This window comes from Myodes glareolus, chromosome 5 (genome assembly GCF_982192425.1).
Source record: "Myodes glareolus chromosome 5, mMyoGla1.1, whole genome shotgun sequence".
Classification (NCBI taxonomy): domain Eukaryota; kingdom Metazoa; phylum Chordata; class Mammalia; order Rodentia; family Cricetidae; genus Myodes; species Myodes glareolus.
Genome location: NC_142030.1, coordinates 11,813,851 through 11,823,432, shown reverse-complemented (window position 1 = coordinate 11,823,432; position 9,582 = coordinate 11,813,851).

Sequence of the window (9,582 nt, the reverse complement as noted above, 5' to 3'; positions counted from 1 at the left end):
ACGTGGTTCATATATACACATGCAGGCAACCTCCCCCTCCCCACACACTTAAGAAAGAAAAATTAGGAGAGGAAGTGAGCTTTTGGTAGTTCTCCAAATCCAGAATTACATCCAGAACACTGTGGGACGCTGAGTTTCAAGAGAACAAGCATAGCACACTGTGGTGGCCGAGGGCTTTATAGCACAGCATAGTGGTTTCTGAAAGCTAAGGGCTTTTAGAGGTTAAGTGGGCTCTACTCTAGATGGGGATGAATGCACTCTGGACCGTGATTTTTGTCTGTTTGCTATGTTTGTTTGTTTTCTGATAGAAACCAGTTGCCTCTTTCTTTGCCATAGGCACGCTGGCTCACTCCACACCTCCCCAGCCTTCCCAGTTGTGCTCTTTTATCCTTATGGAAGATTCACGATACTATCCATCAGTTCTGGAAGCCCACTTTCCTATTTCTCCTCCTCCTCCTCCTGTCTCCTCCCATAGGTCCATCCCCACCCCCTTTCTTACTAATAGTTCCTGCAAGTTCCCTGCAGGATAGAAATAAACCTCAGGGTGTAGCTCTGAGACCTCAGACATCATCTTAAAGATGGAAGGGTTTAAACCCGGTCTCATCTTGTTGTAAGATGCAGAAAATCTCGGGCCCCTTTAGAAGGATTGGCTCTGACCCCTGAAGTGCATATTTGAGCTCACCCTGTTTCACTCTGCCCGTGAGGTCTCTCTCCAAAGGACAACAGCAAAAGCCGAGGCTAGGTTGGTAGTGTTTAAGTGTAAAAAACCTAGGTTGTCAAAATATAGCCCACACCCACCAGATGAAAAGAGTTCTGAACTCCTTTAAAAAATGATTTTACTTTTATTTTTAATGATGTGAATATGTGTCTATCTCTGTGTGTTGAATACAATGCCCACGATGGCCAGAGGCTGTGGGAGCCTCTGGGGTCACAGTTACACGTCCTCAGAACTGGATCTTGGGTCATTTGTAACAGCAGAGCGGGCTCAGTTATTTTTTTCAGCCCCATTGTGAACTCTTCTGAATGGGAGGATGGGAGGATGGTGGGTGGGTTTGAAACTCCCGAGCTCGGAAGGGGAAGGGGCATAAGAGTTCCCGACCCAGCTTTCTGGGTGGTTGTTTTTGCAGTGAGGGTTCACGGAAGGGCATAAAAGGATTAGAAAGCCCAAAGGGCGCGACGAGCCCAGCGTGTATTCAGCTCCCACGTAATTCATGGAGTTGAAAGGTCTAGAAAGCAAAACACAACACAAAAACACATGCGCAATAAAACACATGAGCAAGTGCTTGCAATCAACCGGTGGGGCTGGGTGCTGACAGGGGCAGAAGGATAAGGTCTGGTCAGGACAGCTGCGGTGATACAGGTGTGTGGCTCCATGCTGCCACCCACAGTGGCCCTGAGGAGCTCTGGTCGGAGACTTCTCCCCAGGCTAAGTCCGACTGCAGGACTGTGCCCTCAGGGCAGGACTCTATGAAGCAGCGTTGGGGTGTTAAGGAGGGGTTTGTAGAGGTTAAAACACGGGTGTTAACAGGAGGCCGGACGCTAAGGGAGCGGTTAGAAATCATACGGAGTGGGCTCTGTTCCCTCTGAGTGTCTTAGTCACAGCCGCGCACGCGATTGTGGTGGCTCTGGAAAATATACATGAAAAGTTTCTTGGGAACCCTCTTTTTTTCTCCTCTTCTCGTTTTTGGTAAACGGATTCGCAGAGTTCCTGCCTCACCTTACATTCTGATAAGCTAAAACCACACTAACAAAATTGGGGACATGAATTATAATTAGACATTTTATTCAAGCCAGCAGCATGTTCAAGTGTTCTAAGCACTGAAGCCTTTCTAACGACATAGTTTACATTCCCTTCCTCCTTTGTTCTAAGTTTTCTGAACGGAGGTAGGTTTGTTTCTACTCTTCTCCATTCGGACCAGACGCACTACAAGAGGCCTCCAGTTTGTGTATCCTGACTGTCCCAAACACAGTTCTTTAACAGGCTCCGGCCCTGCCTGAAATCTGGGTGAAAAATCCAGAGTCTGGAAAATTCATGAGTTCAGAAAAGATTCTTGGCTTTCTACCGCAAGTGCCTGTGCTCCCAGGGCATCCTAGCATCCACGAGAAAACAGACCGGCCGTGACCACAAAGCAGTCGAGAACTTTCATTTTGGGAGTCCCTCCCCCGCCCTTGCCTTCTCGCAGGACAGGACCTTGGACCCAGGCTGGGCTGGCGGACTGAGGCTGCCACGTGTCGGCCACAGTCAGGGCGGTGTCCAGGTCCCGCTGGCCACATTCCCAAGGCCACCGTCAGAGATGACCGGAGCGGCGCCACAGCGCCTCCCACTGGCTGACCTGCGCAACTTCAGGCTGGAGCCTTCCCACAGTCAGAGGTCAAGTTTGCGGCCAGGTCTGCCTTCCTTTAGAGAGAGAGGGTGGAGCTTTACACCTCCACCCTGACTCACCAGTACGTCCCCACACTCCACCCCAACCCCTTGCGTCTCTTCTTGTTTTTGTTGAATTCCAAGATTTCTTTTTTCCTGCCTCACTTCTAAAACACAGTAAGAATGCCTAGCATTTCGTGTATATATCTGTAGAAGCAGCCCCAGGTGCTAACATCTTAGGAATCTCTTTCCCATTGAATCGTTTTTGTTCGCTTATTTATTTTAAATGATATTTTTATTCTTGGAGAGTTCCATATGCTTGCACAACTGTTGGTTATGTCGCCTCTCCTACTGACTCCCTCTAGCTCCCTCTAGTGCCTCCACCCCTCCCCTACCAGCTTCAGCTTCGAGTTCTGTTTTGATTTGTATTATCAGTTACCCCTTGAACCCAATTAGTGCTGCCCGCGCGCACATGAGTGTGGTTCCTCCAGTAGGACGTGATTAGATAACCACAACTAATGAGATCTGATGCACTCGACAGCTGTGCCATACCCAAAAGTCAGCATTCCACAGCTTCCCTCCCCTGCCGGCTCTTCCATTCTGCCTGTCCCTTCTTTGAAGTTCCCTGAGCATTGGATCCTGGGAGGTCTGTACAGATGGCCCATCCACAGCTGAGCCCTCGTGTTTTATACTCAGCACCCTGATGTGCCATGTGTCTCTACATGAACCACCACCCACTGCCAAAGGAAGCTGCTCTGACCAAAGTCGAAAGGAGCACAGATCTGTTGGCAGATGCATATTTAGAAGGTAGTTTAACAGTAGGACCATTTGGTTAAAAAAAAAAAAAAAAAAAGGAGATACTCAATATTGCCCGACAGGGCCTGTGATCTCCTCAGCATGGGCTTTTGCTCAGGTTTACAGTACCAGGTATGAAATTCCTCCTTTGGGGCAGATGTCACATCCAATCAGAAAGTGATTGGTTACCTGCTTAACTGTTGTGCCCTACAGCGGGCTCTCTGATCAGTGTTGTTGAGGGCAAGGGTCACAGCTGTATCAGGTTATTGGTGACTTTCTCCTCCAGAGGCCTGCAGGGCACCTCAGGCACTAAACACGCTAGTGAAGAGAGTTTCCTGGTCAGTACGGGGTTGATTTCTCTGTGTTGAGCACCGAGAGTAAGCAGTGTCCTCAGCAATAGGGTCTGATCATCTGTCTACGGTGGGCGACCAGGAGAGGAGCAACGGGCTGTGTTGTTCTGGGTATCTCTGGGGTCTCCTTAAACAGTAGCTCATAGGGAGGTATCCTGCCTGGCACTGAGATTTTCATTTAATAACTTATGTCTTCTGGGAACAGTATTACCCACTCATGTGGGGTACTTGTGTTCAGTATGTATGTGTGTATGTATGTATGTATGCATCTATCTATCTATCTCTTAAAATTAGTGGGTTTTAATTAGGCTTCTTCATGTATCCATACTTTTGGCTAATCCACTCTCTGCCATCTCAGCTCCTAAATCCCTCTGTTCCCATGTCAGTCGCTAACCCTTATTTTATTCCACCTATCTCTTTCATGTCGCCTGTGTTCTACTGTCCCCTTTAACTGATTTTTTTTTGTGATTGGAAGATGAAGAAGAAGATGATGGAGCCTTTTGTGTGGGTCCTTATGAACCAGACATGAGATACTGGGCATGGGATTCTTTTATTATTAATTGTTCTTGCAAATGTTAGGTGAAGCCATCCTGCTGGAGGAGGGTCACTTGTACAAACGGTGACATCAGAAGGCACTGGAAGGAACAGAAAATGTCCATAGTTCCAGCGGTATGGCCCAAACAGCTTCTGCATACCTGCTGAGTGGGCATTTCCCCCTTCCTCTGGGAGCTGGGAGGAGAGGAGCTGGGACCAGAGAAGCTTCCTCTGGGAGCTGCGGGAATGAACCATTCTCAGAAAGGTGTGCTCTCTTGTTTCCTGCAAGACCATGGGTTAGAACAAAGCTCTCACTGCTCTCCTCGTTCCCAGGGCTCACCCCTGCCTGCAGTGACAGTGGGCTCTGATGTTTCATGGTGGCAAATGAGATGCTGATGGTCCTGTCATGGACTGGAGAGCAGTCGAGACCACAAAACAGCTCCAGGAAGTCTCCTAGCTACTCACTCCCACCAGAGCATCCCTGTGTGTCCTGGCTGCCTGGGGCCATGTGTGGTGGCAGTGGCCTTCAGCCCAGGAACCTGGATGTCTCAGGGATCTTAATTCTAACTGCACACTGGAGTTAGCTGGGTGCTTAAAGAGTGTCCCCGGGTCCCTGAGATTCCCTTTCAGCTACTGTGCGGTGTGGTTTAGTCATTCCTTTTGAAAAAGACCTTGATATGATTCTATTTGAAGGCAAAATTGAAAATCACTGATAAAAAGTTTTCTTCTTAATCTTGTAAATGGATGATCAGAAACTCCCAGAGCTGAAATCCAAACCCTCAGCATGAATGTGGGTTGATGTTCTTACAGACAGTAGTTAGACCTGCTATTCTGCAGGTCTCAGTCTAGACAGATTGCTGGTGGTGACACATTTCTACAGTGATGGCAGACTGTAGCAGCACAGTGGAGAGCTGAGACTGTTCTAGAACTTTTGGTCCTGGATCGGGAGCTAATTTTCCTTTGGGGGCAGGAAATCCTGGTTTCCTGTGGTTGCTCCGCTGCTCCTAGCTGTATGAACTCGGTCAAGTGACTTGACATTTCTGAACTTCAGTTTCTTTGTGTGCCACAAATGTCTCTTTAGAGAGCCAGTGTAGGCTCCTCGTGGGTTAAACAGCAGGAGGCGACAGAGGTCTCTGCACACAATTTGTGCCCTTTAGAAGATCAGTGGTCTAGCCATTGTGCTCCTGGGGCAATGTGTTTGTGTTAAATTGTTGTGGCAGTAGTGCCTCCTCCTGCTCCCTCCCACCCTTCCTCCTCCCACTCCTCCTCCCTCCATCCTCCTCCCTCCTTTCTCCTTCCTCTCTGCCCTCTCCTTCCCCACTAATTCTTCCACCCTTTCTCTTCCCACTCCTTCTCCCTCCTCCCACTGCTCCTCCTCCCACCTCTATTCCCTTCCCTTCTCCCACCCCTCCTCCCACCCCTCCTCCCACTCATCACCTTTCTTTCCCTAGATCCTCTTTTTCATCTTTCTCCCTGCTATGGCCAAATACCTGAGAGAGTCAACCTAAGAGACCAGAGGTTTATTTTGGCTCATCATTTAGGCCATTTAGTCCTTCATGGTAGGGAAGGCAATCGTGGCACATCTGTGGTGCTCTGAGCTTCTGGTGTGACTTGTTCCTCACCAGGGAAGTAAGGGGAGAATTAGGAATCGGAGAGTAAGTTCCAAGGACCTACCTATAAACCCGAAGGTTGGTCCCTACAGCCTCCCGTGCCCAGCAAGTCTCCATGCCCAGCACAGCCTCCCAAAACAGCGCCACCTACTGGGACCAAGTGTTTAAACACATGGGAGACATTTCACACCCAAACCACTAGACTTATGTACTTGTTTCTAGACACAACGTTTTTAAATCAGGGGTGATTTTGTATCACCCACGGTAGGGAGCCAATGGCAAAATCTGCAGATATTTTGGGTATTATAACATGATGGAGTTGGGGGAGTGGGGTTGCTACTGGCATTTCCTGGGCAAAAGGCCAAGGGTACTGTTAAATGTTTGTGGTGGACAGTCAGCTTCACAGCAACACAGACTGCTTTGACCCAGCGATGTCAAGGGCAAGAAGTCCCAATCTCTAAACATCTTCAGTAACGGGGAATCTGACGTTGCTGGACGGTGCGTGCTTGTAGCTTGCGATTCATGCACTGGGCAGGCAATGAGCAAGGACTTTGGGCAACGCCCAGCCAGCAGCCTATCTATTATTAGTGGCCACAGTGGAGACACTCTCTTCCTCTTAGCTATGAAAAGTCACGGCGACATGGCACCATGAGACTAATCTTGCACCCCAAATTTAGAGATCTTGATCCGAAAGGTTAAATAAAGACAAGACGGTTGCATCAGGTCCCCCGGGAGGGCCATCTTTCTCCACGTCTGTGTTTGGGACACCTGGAGAGAGCATTAGCTTGTCTGTCATGAACTCATCATTTAGAAGCGACAGCTGCCGAAGAAGAAGGGTGAGGCAGGACTGGCATGTAAAAGGCTCGCTCAACTTCCTTGTTGGTGCCATGGGTCTTAGCTCGTTTACCTCAAAGATAGAAAGATCATAAGACTTCCCGGCAAAGTGTTCAGATGAGTAAGTAGAGGAGAATTCATGTAAAACTCCCTTGGAGAAAACAAGTTTTCCTAAAAAAGGACCTCCGAGGGCCTCTTGGCTGCTATTAAGCATCTTACCAGTAGGTGGCGCTAGGTCACCACATAAGAGGATTCCTACCTGGCCTGAAAATTATTTCTGTCAGTCTTGGAGTGCAACTCACTCCGAGAGAGAAAAATAGAGTAACAGGAAAGATTTAGTTCTTAAAATAAGTCAGCAGCTTAGTGAGGCAGATTCGACCGCGGCAGGTACATTTTCTTGCTTGAACTGGTGGAAAAGGACGTTTGTTGCCAGAGGCTCTGGCTGCAGATACCAAATCACCGAAACACACAATTAAATGAAGTCACGCAGCAGGCCTGGCCTCACAGGTGAATCTGAGCCATCTGGCGCCCAGTCACAAGTCTGGGATCCGGCATGGACAGTCTTGTTTTCTCTGTCAGTTCTGGTCCCAGCTTCTTCTTGTTTTGTCAACTTGCAGATGCAACGCGACCAGGTTTTCTCTTTTGGGATCATGGTTTGCGATTGATTCCTTGCCTGGGAACTGAGCAAACGACTCAAGGAAAAGGGGCTGGATAGCAGCGTTGTCCCGCGTCCCCGCCCCCACCGCCCCCAATTCTGAGAGCTAGCGCCCTCCTTCCCCACCCCCAGTTTTAAGAACTAGGTTGCTGGAAAAGGCTGTGGACCAGATTCTGATATTTTGGGAGAGTCAAATGCTGGCATCAACGCAGGCCATCGTGGCAGAGATTTGACAGGGAGAAAACGGAGGAGAAAGATGGTGGGTTAAATAGGCACTAGGGTGAGAGTTTTTAATAGCATATATTAATTATACATAATAACAGGGTTCGTTATTATATTTCTATACATGGGCCTGAAGCATTTCAACTCCATTCACCTCTCTTGTCCCGTTCCCCTCCTGCTGGCCCCATCCCTCTTCCCAACAAGTCCCCTTCATGTCTCCTTGCTGTTCCTGTTTCCTTAGGACTGCTCACGGGAGTAAGGATGGAAGTTTATTTACCGGAGCAGGACCACTAAGCAGTGGCTACACCACTGAAGGAAGGCTTTCCCCTTCCCCCAGCAGCCATTAACTGCCCACTACTCCTCAGGGAGGAGCTGAGTCTCTAGTACCCCTCTTAGTCCTGAGATGTTGATGGCCTTGTCTGTGCAGGGCCTGTCAATCACGGTGAGCTCAGGCATGCCATTGCTGTGTCATGCCTAGAAAGGGTCCCACAGCAGAGCATTTTTGTTTCTTGTAATTGTTGGGGACCCCTGAGTGTAAGCCGGGCTTTGTTCCCAGGAGGCAGGCGACAGCGGTAAGTTAGTACGACAAACTATAAACAGAATTCATATGCCTGGATAAAGGAATCAGCAAAGTTGCCTTCCACAGCAGCATGCACATCATCTTCTGCAGATGACAAACACTGCTTTATGAGTGATCATCATTGAGTCCCTGCATGTTAATAATGCTTGTGGATCTCAGCTGTAGCTGCTAGGAGCCTAGCAGTGGGATGCTCTCTCACATCACTTCAGGTTATCAGCGGACCCTCAAGAACTCTGGTCTAAGAAACAGTATTTCCAAGCCTCGGGGAACGAGAAGTGCTCAGGCGGTTAACTTTCAAGTGAAGTTAACTGACAAGTGAAGCCCACAGGGGAGTTCGTGTTCTCATCGAGGGACATTGCCGCCATCCATCTGACATTTCTCTCATCTGGGGACATCCATTCTACACAATGTTAGCTTCAGGGCACTGGGGAAGATCTGAGCAGGAACGAAAGTAGGATCTCTGCCTGTAGGAAGACACGGCATCAGGCCCTCTGCTCTGCAGATCCTTCGCACATCCGAGCCGAGAAACGGGCACTTCTAAAGTTAACCTAATTCATGCAGAAGAACTTAAATGAGCTATGCAAGGTTGTCCAGGCACAGATGTAGGTCTGGAAAGCAGAGGAGAAATAACTCTCGTGGGTGAGAGGGACAATGGTGGAAGGAGGGAGAAAGGCCTGGGAAATAGTCAAAGGAAATTGTCCCGAGACAGGACAGCTGACCTCGGAAGGCAGGGGCTGCCTCTCTACTGAGGTGTCAGAGGGGCAGAGGGTGGGGGCAAAGCAGGGGGAATAGGAAATATTCACTTGGTCACTGTGGTGTGTGGGACTGGATGGTTGGCTTTGACAGTGTTGGGGGATCTTAAGGAGGGCAAGGGGGTTCGACCTCAGTGCTTTGAGCTGCAGGACGGACTCCTGTGGCAGCAGTGACACATGACGATGCTGGCCTCAGTCGGGGGGCTGGCTTTCTCTGGATGTTCAGTGGTGTACATCCCCTCGCCTGCCCTCCTGGAGCAGAGGTAGGAGAGAAGATTTTCAAGGTTGTTGATAATACTGGGGCCTTCCTTTTCTGTTTTTTTTTATTGTATTTACAGTGACATACTGTAAATTATGTATTAATATACATACTGTAAATTAAGTATTTATCTTCCTCCTTCTCCTCCTCTTTCCTTTTCTTTTTACTCTAAACTAATTCTAGAGGCTGGCAATATGGTTTATTAGCTAGAGATGCTTGCTGCCAAGCCTGACGACTTAAACTCACATGGTGGAAAGAGAGAATCAATTCCTACCGAACTACACACACATAAACACAGACACACACACACTAAACGTTTGTAAAAATCTGTTCCATTTTATGCAAGCCTTGCAGACTGGTAGCCTCCTGTCTGTCTTTTTCCAACAGGCTTTAGTGAGAAGCCTGGCTTTCCTCTCGCTCTCCATCCTAGGGTCTTCCCTATTCCACACTTATTTATCCACCTCGCACTCCGCGGGAGGGGCAGCGCTGTGGGACACACGAAGGCGACTCAGCCACTGGTTCTTCCTCAAGGGGGCTTTGAGTTGGCTTGGAATGAGAAGGTATTGAATGATGCAAGGGAGGAAATAGCTAGGGCTCCGGGGACTGAGGAGCGTACTATTTGCTGGGGG